Consider the following 14,223-nt stretch of genomic DNA (forward strand, 5'->3'; position numbering starts at 1 on the left):
TGTGGCTCTGGTGGAGGCCGGCGGCTACAGCACTGATTCGACCCCTAGCCTGGGAACTTCTATATGCTGCAGGAGCGGCTCTAGAACAGGCAAAAAGACGGCGGAAAAAAAAAAAAAAAAGGAACTCTATAGGGAACAGAAAGTACTTCCTTGGACCGCTCTGGGCAACACAAATCCCCATGCTCCTCAGGAGAGAACAGACAGCAGAGAGTTTCTTTTCACCAATAAGCTATTTTATTGAGCACCTATGCTGAGCGAAGGGGCTGGGAGGTAAGCATGGATGGGTAGGGCTATATTTTCTTCTCTGGCACACAAGTCAGTCTGAGGTTGAGGCTGAGGCTGGATTTACCCCAGGCTGGTGGCTGAGCTGACACAGCCCAGGGAAAAGGGGGGTGGGGGAGGGAGGAGGGGTATCTGTGGCTGTCCGGCTGGGGCACGGGAGGGGGCGTCAGATGATCAGCTCTCAGTCTGTGACAGGTTCCCTTTCTCCCAACATCCGTTAGGTCTCCCCAGCCTCCAGCTGACTCCTCTGCCCTTCCTCTGGGGCTGGGCCTGCCCTGGAGGGGGCAGTTCATTCCCATCAGTTCCAGCAGAGCAGCCGGGACAAAAGCAAGCACCGTGTGTGGAGGTCAGGCTTGCATCCCGGGCCTGGCGGGAAGCACTTCTCTCCCTGAGAAGGACATGAGGGCAGCCCAGATACCTAGAGGAAGGGGTCCGTGGGAGGCAAGCATGAGCCATGCCCTAGCCCCTCTTGCAAAAGAGATCGCACAGGATGGCCCGGGCGCCCAGGGTTAGGCACCCCTGCAAAGGGTTTCCATTGTTGTTGAGAGAACCTGGCAGAGCCCAGGTGGTGACTCCTGGCCAGCTTTGGACAAACTTCCTCCGTGTTCCCCCAGGCAGAGCAGAGAGCCCGGCTGGCGGGCAGGCCCTCACCAAGCGCAGTGCCTACAGTGGAGTGGGTCTTGTCAGGATTTCTTCCCTCCCTTCCCTCTCAGTGTCCTGGTAATACGGCTAATGACTGTAATTAATAGGCGCAATGCATTTCCAATGGCCAGCTGGGTGGGCACGAAGCCCAGCTTGAGTCAGCATGGGTAGGTAGACTGCTTATTTAATCACCCGCTTTCCAGCACCATCCACATACCGGCTCTGCCGGAATATATATAGAGAGCAGAGAGCAATCTCCAGGATATATATATAGACAGAGCTGAGACACAACTACTATATTTCTAGATCTCTCCAACGCAGCTATCTCCGGATCCCTCCCGTGACGAACCTAGAGAGAGACAGGGATCTTAACTGGGGCTTAGGTGGCCTGGGTTCTATTCCTGGCTCTGACGCTGGCACCGCTGTGTCGCCCTAGGCGAGTGACTGTCCCTCTCTGGGCCTTCATTTCCTCATCTCAGTGCTCCAGGAAGTAAATCAAAGTTTACCACTTATAGTTCAAAGCTAAAGGGCTGAAAGGGCACTCGGAAGCCTGGCCTGACTAGGAAGAAAGGAGGGAGGGAGAGCGTGGGTTTCCTTGTAATCAGTAATTGCAATGCAGACACTTCTTTGCTGCAGGAGGTGGGGCTCTATCAAAGGGTCTCCCGACAAAGCATCAAGCATCGGGGAGGAATCGGGCGGGCACGACCGATCTGATCTGGAGAAGGCACTCACGACTAAAACAAGCCCTGCAAGTAGCTTTGACCATCACTCCCCTGCCCCCACCCTCGAGGTCTCAGGTCCCAAGGTGCAAAGATCCTCTTCCCTTCCTCTCCTACGCCTGCCTGCGGTTAAAACCAGCAAAAAAAGTACCTCCTAAAGTGACTGTGCCTCCCTGGGGTCTTCGGGGAAAGATGAGAACATGCTGACTTTTTGTGCTCCCGGTAAGGGGGTTGGGGGAGGAAAGGAAGGTTGAATTAAGGCACTCAGAGCTGGGTTACGGGCTGCAGCCTGGCTCCCAAGAGGTGTCTGAAAGCCAACTGCCTCACTGGCAGGCAGTGCCAGGTCCTTGTTTTTCAGGGCAGAGAGTATAGCAAGCGGAGCCTGGCTATTCTGCTCGGGTCTTTAAAGATGCAAAGTGCCTGGGTGTCCTCCCTGTCTCGGCCAGGGCCCAGCAGGGTCTTTACTGCAAGGTGATTGACTCCAAGCCCTGGAGGCAGCCTGGGCTCTGTCCATGGCACACAGGTCCCTGGGCCAGTGGAGAGACCTGGGGCAGAGAGTCCCGTCCTGTGTCATTGTCCCTCCTGCTGTGGGTCACCCTCCTCCCCTGCAGATTCCCTCTGTTCAGACAGCAGGAACTTGGGGACCCCTTTTGCCCAGGCTGTGGTCTCTACTCTGAGCGTGCATACACACACGCACACACACACACACACACCTGCCTTCATCTCCCATCTCTTCTCACTGAGCTGGGGAGCTCCCTGGAGAAGCCAGGTTCTTGATCTGATGAACCTTCTCTGGCTGTTTCTACCCGAGGGGAAAGGGGTCTGAATGGCTGAAATGGACAGAGTCCAGAGGACTCAGTGAAGCCAGTAGACCAGCACCTGGGGGCTCCCCACTCATCTGTGCTCACTATGGAGACTTCACCTCCCACTCTGCGGCTTTCCCCTCCAACCCAATTGCCATGCCTGTAGCCCAGGAGGCGCTAAGGATTTGAGAAAGGGCCCCCATAACCAGAAGAGGAAGGAAAAGGAGGGGGACGTGGGACCAAGTCTGCTCTCCCACGGTTGGCTGCATTTAATTGCAAGCTGTTGGCCCCGATTTCTCTCCCATCCTCCTCTCTGGCCTCTTCCCAGCTCAGGTCCAAGACAGTATGGGGCCGCAGAGGATCCTCAGCTTTGTGGGGGCCGTGCAGAAGCGCTACCAACCCTTAGAGCAGCATCCGCAGCCACAGGGAGCTGCCCCAAACTCTCTTCTGACCTACTTCTCTCTTGGAGGACCCCACCGACACCCTCCAGGGTCCTCCAGTCTAGCATCTTCAGCAAAAATGGGGCAGCGGGTCATCGACGGTGTGAATGGTGGAAGAACCAAAGGAAAAGGGATGCAGAGCTGGCTAGAAGCAAAGATGGGGACAGGGCTCCAGGCTTGCAGATCCCAAACTCCTAGGTGTCTCAAATTCTGGCTGTGTCCTTCATCGAAGTGGGGCGGCAGTGGGGGTGGGAAGGGTAGGGAGATATTTGCAAGTGTTGAGACAAGCCTGGAATTCTCTGACAAACAAAAAGGATATATTCCCTCCCCTGTTCTTTCTCCCCCCTCCCACCCATCCCGTCCCCTCACCTCCCAAAGCCGAGTAGCTTCCAGCAAGGCACTCCCGTCTGCACCCCGCCCCACCCCCACCTCAGGTAAAGGGCCAAAAGAGAAATGACCCAGAGAGGAGGGGTGCCCTCAGCCTGGAGAACAATGCTAGCCCCCACACCCCCTCCCCAGCTCCCCTTAGCACCGCGCCTCAGTAATTAAAATATGAATTCACCTTCCCTCCCCGAGCCATTCATCACAGCGAAGGGAAGCAGCTGCGGCTTAGGAGACCGGATTTGGGGGATTAGCTCGGGCGGTGGAGCAGACACACCAGGAGAAAGAATTAAAAAGGGAGTGAATTGGGTTTTCTCTCCCCACCTCTTCCCCTCTCCCTCTCCCTGCAGCCGCCTTAGAGCCTCACACCCCACCCCTTCTCCCCAAGCCTGGCCTCGGCAGGTTTCTGGGAACTGTAGTCTCCAGCACTGTGTTGATAAACAGGCGGGCCAAGGGTGGGTGGTGACACAAACTACAGATCCCAGGCCTTCTTCCCGGAGTTGGCAGCTGCAAAGCTGGGCACAGGCCTCTAGTCTGGAAGAAGCCCAGTTCTCCTTGGAGATTAACTCCTTCTTGGCCTGCAGGAGATTGAGTTCCACCCTCTGGCTTACTAAGTGCCTGGAATCTGGAGCCAAGGTCCTCTCTGCCTTCGAGGGCTTGCCCAGTCAGCCCCCCTGGTATCCTGCTTGCCCATCAATGGAGAAAGAGGGGAGGCTCCCCCGCCTTTCAAAACTACAGGGGCCACCTCGCATTTACCAATGGTTCTGAGGCACTTGAGGGTCACGGGCACTCAGGGGTCGAAGTACTAATAGTCTTTTTTTTTTTTTTTTTTTTTGCTTTTTAGGGCTGCACCTGTCCTGTGGAGGTTCCCAGGCTAGGAGTCTCATCGGAGCTACAGCCACAGCCATGCTAGATCCGAGCCGCGTCTGCGACCTACACCACAGCTCATGGCAACATGGATCGTTAACCCACTGAATGAGGCCAGGGATCGAACCCACAACCTCATGGTTCCTAGTCGGATTTGTTTCCGCCGTGCCACAACGGGAACTCCAAAGCACTAATAGTCTTGAAATGTCTTTATGCCCTGCCTTCCAGTGTCTTCCAGGACTGTTTGGCTGAGGCTGGCCCACCCCAAGGGTCATCAGCTTGACATGGTGATGTGATGGTCCCAACTGTCAGTGTCAGAAGGGCCCCCCAAAGTCAGACTTTAGCACCATCCCCTTCTAAAGATGGGACAGAGATTTTTTTTTTTCTTTTTCTGATCGTCTTTGCATTTAAAAAGCAGATTTTACCGACTTGTGGTTGCCAAGGGGGTGGGGGAGGCAGTGGGATGGACTGGGAATTCGGGGTTAATAGATGCAAACTATTGCCTTTGGAATGGATAAGCAATGACATCCTGCTGTAGAGCACTGGGACTCTATCTAGTCACTTGTGATGGAGCATGATAATGTGAGAAAAAAGACTGTATGTATGTATGTGCGACTGGGTCACCTTGCTGTACCGTAGAAAACTGACAGAACACTGTAAACCGGCTGTGATGGAAAAATTAAAAATCCTTTAAAAATTTTTTTTAAAAAAGCAGCATTTTAGCAGCCCAACTCCATTTCCACTAAAAATGGGACAAACAGAGCCAGAGAGACTCACTTGGATCTCAGCGTTGTTAAACACGGGCCACTCTCCCAAGGGAGGCCTGATGCTGGGTATCTCTGAAGACTGTGAAAAAGACTTCGATTGCTCAGAATATTTTAGGTTTCAGCTGTCTGCAGGCAGGGGACAGGATAGACACGGCTCTCTGATCTGTAAATCCTCGGGGAGAGGGCATGAGGCCAGCTTGCCTATTCAATTCAGTTCAACAATTGTGTGCAATATATGATTGCGTAGCTCCTCCAGGCCTGCCCCGCTGGCAGCGGCCAAGAGACAAAGAGGAAAAAGGAGCTGCAACTTTGCAACCCTTGAAGCACCCCAGGCCCAGGTCCAGGCAAGGTGGGACCATTTCAATGAGTCGCTGCTGCGTTGTGGGCTTCTTGGCACCTGCCTGCGGCAACTGACTGCTTTGTCACCCCATCCCCCTGCTCTCCCAGTTCACCATTTATTCAACAAACATTTACCCAGCAACCCCTATCGAGAGCCTGGCCTTGCTGGAGCTTTATACAGAGGCACAATAATCACTGAAGAGGGCATCGGTCCCCTTCTTCCCAGGCCCAGCCCAGGGGCAGGGCTTTCCTTGGCAAAGGGTGTAAGAGGATTCTTGGGAGGGACTCGGCTGGAGGCAGAAAAGGATGCTCCGCTTCAACCTGACTTTTCAGTTAGGAGAGGGGGAGCTACGGGAAGAAAGACAGGTGCCTGGATGAGCCTCAGACCTAGGGACTAGAGAGGCTCATTCTGAGCAGGAGGCAGCTGGACAAGGAGGGAGGTTGGGGGAAGGCGCTAGCCACCTCTGATCTCTGGGCAACAGAACCCAGAGGGAAAGCGGGAAACCCTGGCAAATTCGCATCCCTATTCTTGCACCATCTAAGCCGGGCCGAGAGGGGAAGTGGCTTGGATGAGCCCCAGCAAAAACCCAGCTGGCTCAGGCTTTCTCTTTTCTCCTCCTATTGTGTTGATTTTCCCCCTTCTGCTCCTGCTGGAAAAGGAAAACCTGTGACGGACAAAGGATGATTAGAGTTGGACCACGGGGCCCCTTGTGGACGTACATCCAATAGACACCGGGTGAGAAGCAGCCCTGGTGTGAGGACAGCACTTTCCCAAGCTTGCTTGTTGGCTCCCCCAACACCCAGCATGATGTGGCAAGAACACAGGTTTGAATCCCACCCCTGCCCCTTTCTAATCGTATGAACTTGGGTCCAGTTTCTGAGTGCCTGTGTGCCTCCGATGTCTCATCCGCAAAATGGGATAATAATGCTATCTTTTTCATAGGGTCGTTTGCAGGGTTAAATGAGTTATATAGGTAAAATGGATAGGATGATGCCTGGTACCCAGCAGGGACCAAGTCCATGTTGGTGGGGGAAATGAAGGGCTTGGAGACATTATAAGTAACTCGCCCTCTTCTTCTTCTTCTTCTTTTTTTTTTTTTTTTTTGTCTTTTTTAGGGCCGTACCCGTGGCATATGGAGGTTCCCAGGAGAGGGGTCTAATCAGAGCTACAGCTGCTGGCCTACACCACAGCCACAGCCACAACAACGCAGGATCTGAGCCTCGTCTGCAACCTACACTATAGCTCACGGCAAGGCCAGATCCTTAACCCACTGTGTGAGGCCAGGGATCGAACCCACAACCTCATGGTTCCTAGTCAGATTCGTTTCTGCTGCGCCACGATGGGAACTCCTAAGCAGATTTAAATGTGAGAGTAGAAATAGGCATGGGGAGCTAGACAAGATGAATGACAGGCAGGAGGGAAGACGGAGAGCAGGTACCATTCACAGACCCAGAAGGAGGGAGGCAAAGGCCTGGATCAGGCAGCCGACCTGCAGCGGGATGCTGGGCTCTACCTTTCAGCCCACGAGGAGCGGCTGGCTTCCTAGTGTCACTCTGTTGAACCTCCTCTCCCCAAGTGGCCTGCCTGAGCTCTCTCATTTCAGTCCCCAGGTCTCTCAAACACAGAAAAAGGCTGAGGATTCTGAGCTGACCACAGAGAAGCGAGGCCAAGAAGCAGAGGCTGTCCTGGAGGCACTGTGCCAAGGCCGAGCACTGTGTGGCCCAGAGCCCCCGCATCTCTGAGCACAAATCAAGCCTCAGTAACTTGGCCAAGAGAAAGGAACTGACTCAGAGACCCCAGCCTCCTGGGGTGTTCCCCTCCATCCTCAGAGGGACTCTCCCTCTGGATTCACTCAGCCAGCCTCTTCATTTCAGGGTGAGAGACCAGGTCCAGAGAGGGGAAGTGACCTGGCCAAGGTCCCACGGCCTGGCCCGCAGACCCTAGGTTTCCGGATTCACCCACCTGCCAGCCCCCGAGCCGAGCCCTCCCTTCTGGTGCCCTCTTTGTGGCTGCCTCCTAGCCTGGTCCTGGGGCGGGGGAGAGATGCAGGTGCTGCAGGAGAAGGAGCACGCCCCTCACTGTAGCCCATGGCTTTTAGCCCTACATGAGTTTGGAACAGTAATCACATAGGAATGAAAAGCCATAGGCCACAGCAGAGCTGAGGGGGTCCAGCGGCAGGAATCTCAGAGAAGGCAGGGAGCTGGGGGTACCCGGGGAGCCCTCACACACTTTCCCACCAACCCCACTGGCACATCACTCAGTCTCCCTGGAAGTCCTGGGCCCCCCAGGTTACATTCCCTCACCATCCCCCACCACCTGCCCAGGGGCCCCAGAAGCAGTAAAGCCATCCCAGTAATGAGTTTCCAGTTCTTGCCCTACAAAGGCCCCACACAATGGGCTGCACTCAGGGCTATGAGGAGGGGTGGCTTCCTGGCCATAAAGGACCTCCTCGGATTCCTTTAATTAGCCTCCAGCCCCCTGCCCAGGGTCCTTAACCACCTCCTCCTCTAGAGAATAAGGCCTGATCTTTTCAATGCTACTGTTGCCCAGTGCCCAGGATCAGCCCCAGCCCTTGCTCCTTGCAAAGCTTAACCCTTTCCAGTCCAGCCACAGGAAGCAGAGAGGGCAGACGAGGGCCTGCCTTTTCTTGAGAGAGCTGAACACGTTCCCTGAGCGCCCCCAAGGCTGGGGGCTGGCCCACACTTCCTGGACCAGTCCAACCTGCATCCCTTGGTACAAGAAAGGGAGGAGTGGAATCTCTGTCTTCGGACCTGAGTGGAGGCAGGAAAAGGGCCCTGACCTTGAAATCCCCACCAGCGGGAGGGCAGCCAGCCTCCCGGGCGACCCCTAGGGGCTGGGGTCCGTGGTGCTCTGCCTCTCTCATTGGCAGGATACAGCGGTTGGCACGGGCATCTCTAGGACCAGGTGAAGAAGCTGTATGGAGGTGAATTCAGGTCTCAGGACCCTGAAGATGTGCTCTCAACACCAGTATGCTCTCTCTACTCCCTCTCCCGTGATGGGTCAGTGGTGGGCATGCCTCAGCCTTGGAAGAGAGGAGTTCAGAGAATTCCAGGTTCACAGAAGCCCCAGGGGTTTCAGGTCCCTGAGCCTGGCCTTGACTTCTCTCAGGGACCCTCAAGAGATCAGGCCCTGTCTCTGCCAGGGAGCAGCTGCAACCCCCACCTCAGGGGCAGGCTCCCTGGCTCTCTGCAGGACCTTGGCCAGAATGACCTCCTCCGACGGGTACCCCCTCATTATTCCCCGATAACACCCCACAGCGCACCCGAGTCTTGCCCAGCCTCAGGGCCAAACTTCCCACCTGAACTTCGGGTCTTGGGCCCCAACCCCAGAAGCCTCTGCTTTTCCTTCCCTTCCTCTCCCAGGGGCCTCCCGGTCCCAGACTCAGGACCTGCCCAAATACGGAGGGCTCCAAGCAAACAACCCCAATCCCCTCCCCAGGGCCCCTGGGTTGCGGGCTGGGGTCCCAGGGGCTGCTCACCTGCTGGGCCCAGCGAGGACCCCCCTCTCTCTCGCTGCCTCCCTCACGGTCCTGCAGAGCCACTTCCTGCCTTCCAGGCAAGCCACTCACTCCTCCACTTACCCCCAGAAGCTCCAGGCCCAGCCCCTCCCTCTTCCCGCCCACCGCTGGCCGGGTCTGAGCTGCGCCCAACTCCACTTGACTCACGAGTGAGACCGGACCGCCCCTCCCCCCGCCTTGGGAGGATGTGGGGGGAAGGATGGGGGGGTTCAGGTACTCCTTCAACCCTGACGTGGGTCTGGGTAACAAAGGTCTCATTGAGCCTCCGGCTGTCTGGTCGGTGAAGCACAAACCTCTTGTATCTACTCGCTTTTGATCTCCCTGCCTCTGAACCAGCCATGTATTACTCACATCCCCCTGCCGGGCTATTGGTGCGGAGGGGCTGTTTTGTCTCCTCCCTCCCTCCCTAGCTCCTTTCTCTCCTTCCTTCCCCTGCTGCTCCCTCCAGCTTTTTTATGGTTTAATTTTTGGCAGGAGACCTGAGGCGGCTCCCTGGAGGCTCCCTCTCCTGCCTGCTCACCCCTCCCCATCTCTGCAGCCCTAGCGCCTCTCTAGACTCATCCCACACCCCCCATTTGGCGGCCCTCCTCATCCTCTGTCCTTCGAAGAGCCTCAGACCACCTCAGGGCTGGCCTCTCGCCCGCCCACCGTCACCTGGTCCTTCGTTCGGTTTCCCGGCCACATGTGGGATGCAATCCTGCTTCCCGGCCTTAAGCACGGGACTGCCGGCCAGCCCCAGCCCACGGACAAGCCCCAAGTAAGCTCCCAAAGGGGGCCGTCTCTCTTCACCGTGTTTCTGGGGCCAGAAGGACTGGAGAGTGATGGGCAAGAACAGCTATCGAGTTCAGGGTATGGCATTCCCCTTGTGGCTCAGTGGTAATGAACTGGACTTGGATCCATGAGGATGCGGGTTCGATCCCCGGCTTCACTCAGTGGGTTAAGGATCTGGCATTGCCGTGAGCCGTGGTGTAGGTCACAGACGAGGCTCCGATCCCGCATTGCTGTGGATGTGGTGTAGGCCGGCAGCTATAGCTCGATGAGACCCCTAGCCTGGGAACCTCCATAGGCCGAGGGTACAGCCCTAAAAAGGAAAAAAAAAAAAAGTCTCAGGGTGGTGGCCTGCCCTCACCTCCTCAGAATGTGGAAGGGAAAGAGGTCACAAAGCCTCACCTCCTTTTCTGCTTCCTCCAGTCCTGAGAATCTGCTTTCTAGTGAAAGGCCACCACTTGCTGAGAACACCAAAGGTCCACCCTCCTAAGCTAGGGCAACCCCCTCTAGTCCTGTGTCCTCGGTGGATGCCCCCAAACCTTCTGCAGCTCTGCTGGGGGTGAGGACTGGGTGCGGCCCAGGCAGCTTAAGGAGCAGTAGGCACAAGCCATCCCCCAGTCACTGGGATGTCCTCTCTCTCTGGCTTCCCTGGCCCCGCTCCCCAAGACAGGCCACTCCAAGAAAAAAGAGGTCACCTTTGAGGTCTGAGTGCCCCCCAGAAATGCCAGCAGATGCTAAGAATTCTCATGCAAACAATGCCAATGTCCCCGCCAGTCCCTCCTTGCCTGCCACCTGTGGCTGCTCCTCCACTGTCACCTCGAGGTGGCCGTCCCCCCGGCCCCCAGGTACTTGCATTCAGCTGAGCTGAGGATTTGGGAAAAACCACTCCTGCCCTGACAGAGGCCCCATTCTTCCTGCCGCTGCCTCTCATTGTCCCTCATGACTCCACACATTCTTGGGCCTCTAATGAGAAGCCAAGACAGCCACCCGCCCTCCCAGCTCTGCTCTTATTGTCCACCCAGCCTGGGCCCAGCCACCAGCCTGTGGCAGGAATTGGGGGAAGGAGGAGGGTGGAAATAAGAGGGAGTAAGAGGAGGCTGGAGACAGAACAGAGGCGGGGAGGAGACGGAACTGGAAGAGACAGAACAGAGACACTGGGAGAAATGGTGAAAGCGGAAAGGAGGTGCTAGAAGATGGACATGTGAGAGAAGTGACATTGGGGAAAAGGCGAAAGGAACTAGTACTTTATCGAGTAAAAACCACGTGTCATGCACCTGCCTGGCCCTGTTAATTACAGTCATTCGGGTAAGGCAAACATTATTAGTAGTATTCCCATCTGGTAGATGAGAAAACTGAGGCCGGCCGAAGCTGGCTGGGCATTTTTGCTCTTAAAGAAGAGGGCATGGCATTCCCATTGTGGCTCAGGGGAGGCAAACCTGACTAATATCCATGAGGATGTGGGTTCGATCCCCTGGCCCCGCTTGGGGGGTTAAGAATCTGGCGTTGCTGGGGCTGTGGTTATGGGTTCGATCCCCTGGCCCCGCTCAGTGGGTTAAGAATCTGGTGTTGGTATAGGCGGGCAACTGCGGCTCTGCTTTGACCCCTAGCCTGGAACTTCCATATGCCACAGGTGCGGCTCTAAAAAGCAAAAAAAGAAAAAAAAAAAAGAGGGGCGGAGAAGGCTGAGAGAGGGAAAGCAGAGAGATGGAGAAGGAAGAATGCTGACGCGAGGAAAGTGGCAGGCTGCAGTGGGAAGCAGAGGGACCCAGAGTAGATGTGGGGTGTCCTTGACCTCCAGCTGTTCCCTCAGGGTCACTTCCCTTCAGGGTCATCTTCCTGACCTGAGGGCAGCCACTCTCACCCTGCAGGTGTGCCGTGCCCCCTCCAGTAAGGAGTCCTTGATGCCTAACGTGACAGAGAACAGAGGTCCAGCCTGGAAACTGGAGCCTGTTTCACTGGGGACAGGTGGCAGCAGCTCCCTTTCTGGGAGCCCCCCAATCCCCCCATTCCTTTTGAGGCCACACGGTCACCCTGAACCTCAGCCTACATCGGGACACTGGGGCTGGAGATGGTTCCAGCTGAAGAGACACCAGATTGGGGGTCAGAGTGTTTTGCAAGGAGGGGGGGCGGGGCTAGTGAGCCATTCGCCCTCCAGAGAGAGAGCCACAGAATGACGAGGCTGAGGGGCACAGACCAGGCTCAGCCCAGAAAGGACTGACACTCTAGAACTGCTCCGATGGGGGCCAGTGTGCTCCCTGCCACCAGAAGAAGCCAAACACCAGGTGTATGACCACCTCTCAGGCTGCGGCCAGGCACACAGTAGGTGCTCCGGAAACAGTATGCTAGTGTGGAAAGAGTTTCCTGCTCCGAAAGGAAGTTAGAGCAAACCGAAGGTCCCTTCAACTCCAAGACCATGAATCTACATTGGAGCTGACTTCTCTCCGTTTTTCATAGACTTTTGTACTTGGGGGAGGTGGGGGGCTTGGAGCCCAGCAGCCCTGCCTCTTTACCTGTGCCGGCAGCAAACTGGCACATTAGGATGGTATATTAGCAGGCACGCACTCTCACCACCCCACACAGTCTCACCTAGAGAAGAGTACACTGGAAGCATATCCATGATGCTAAGGATGTTGGCTGAATGATACAGGTATGGATTCATTGAATGAATGAAGGAAGCCTGGAAACAAGGGCAAGTGATACAGGTTGTCCCATATTTCAGGCTCGGTGTGTGCCTGCACTCTCTGGGAGAGCCCTTGTGCTGAACAGGTAGTGTGTGGGGAACACAGCCTGGCATCTGACTCCACCCACCGCGGGGGCGGGGGGGATGAGTAGTACTGCTGAAACTTCAGAGGAACCTCAGGGATTTGATCTTGCTGCCTCTGCTCCAAACTGGCTTCCAGATTTGGAGCTGCAATTGGGATGAGTCTGTGGGTGCAGTCCCCAACCCAAGACTGGCCCAGAGGAAGACTAGTCCCAGAAGGACCGGGCAGTCTCCCATATATTGTCCTCCAGACCTGAGCCAGACCAGCGGTGTACTTGCTACTAAAAGCAGGATGATCTTCCTCTTTCTAAACCCCTAGGTAGTAGCCATCCTCATGGCTCAAATTCCCTCTGTCCCCTGGCTCCATCTCTACTCCAGAGTTTGATCAGCTCAGGTTCCCTCTCAGTTGCTGGCTTGGGAGCCCTCTAAGGGGGAGGGTGCTGCTCCACTGAGCAAGAAAGCAGAGAGGTCAAGCAGGAATTTTCTTTTTCCCAAGGGCTTTCTCTAGTTGTCTCAGAAGCCTCAGTTCTGAGCCAAACAGAGAAGGCAGATCCTACCTGGCAGGGTCCCTGGGCTATTAGGCAAGGAGAAGGGAGACCTGGTAATAGCCTTGCACAATCAAGGCAGAGAGAGACTATGGACAGAACTGGGGTGGGGGGGTGGGGGGAAGAGGGTCAGTTCTCTACAGGCCCGACACTTCCAGCCCCTGCCTCTGATCTCTTCGAAGCTCCAGGGTTGGGCTTGCAGAAAGAAGAACACAGAGATATGTTTGCGTCACCAGAATCCAGCCTCCCCAAGTACAGGACCCAGGCCACAATACTGCCTCTCAGAGCAGCCGGTGTTAAAGAAAAATGCAATACCTGGCAAACACACACGCATTTCAACCTGAGCAGTACATGGACATCGAAAGGTCCTAACGCTCTGCTCAGGCCCTATTCCTCCCCCACTCCTTTCCTCATACAGGGTGGGGTGCCCTCCCCGCAAACTCATGCAGGGTGATGGTGGTCCAGACTAAAGAATTACTCAGCTATGGGAGTTCCCGTTGTAGCACAGTGGTTAACGAATCCGACTAGGAACCATGAGGTTGCGGGTTCGGTCCCTGGCCTTGCTCAGTGGGTTAAGGATCTGGTGTTGCCGTGAGCTGTGGTGTAGGTCGCAGGCGTGGCTTGGATCCCGAGTTGCTGTGGCTCTGGCGTAGGCCGGTGGCTACAGCTCTCATTAGACCCCTCGCCTGGGAACCTCCATATGCGACGGGAGTGGCCTTAGAAAAGGCAAAAAGACAAAAAAAAAAAAAAAAGAATTACTCAGCTGGGTGCTCCCAAGCCCCTGTGGAGCACCTCTCAGAGGAGGAGGTAGTCAGAGAGGAAGGATGACGAGAAGGTCTGCGGGCATGTGGCAGTGAGCACACAGAACTGCACAGACACTGTGCTGGGCACTGGGAAACAGCGCTCACAAAGGCATGGCCACCAAGCAAGCAGCTAAATAGGAAGAGAGACTCAGATGCGTGTGCATATTATTGCGTTCAGAGCAGCCCTACTGCCCTGCTCCTGACCTCCCCCACTACCCAGAGTCTTCATCTGCCTTTTTGGCCCTTAAACTGAACTTGGCCTTCTCTCTTTGATGGCCAGTCCTTCTTCTTCGTGCCTTTAGGAGGGTGGCCTCAGCCGAATATTCTATGGGGTGTGTGTGTGTGTGTGTGTGTGTGTGTGTGTGTGTGTGTAAGGGAGATCTTCCTCTTTCTCCTGATTGTGACAGGCCCCATGGGGTGATGGGGAACTGGAAGTCAGTGATGGAGACAGAAGCTGTTCCCAGCCCCACGCCCCAGCTGTGTCCTCCTGGAAGATGTAAGCAGGGTTTGCAGGCCACCAAAGCTGCTCCCCTGGGGGGCTTTCTCAGCGCACAATCGATTCAGAGC

At 55.7% G+C, this 14,223-nt stretch overlaps 1 long non-coding RNA gene across 1 annotated transcript; it reads right to left on the reverse strand.

Moving 5' to 3' along the window:
• On the reverse strand, positions 216–4,096 carry LOC110255468. Its single transcript, XR_002335786.1, has 2 exons — positions 3,449–4,096; positions 216–557 (listed from the first exon to the last, which is right to left on the reverse strand). It is a non-coding gene; the product is annotated as an uncharacterized LOC110255468 (long non-coding RNA).

Source organism: Sus scrofa, chromosome 9 (assembly GCF_000003025.6).
Source record: "Sus scrofa isolate TJ Tabasco breed Duroc chromosome 9, Sscrofa11.1, whole genome shotgun sequence".
NCBI classification, from domain to species: Eukaryota; Metazoa; Chordata; class Mammalia; order Artiodactyla; family Suidae; genus Sus; species Sus scrofa.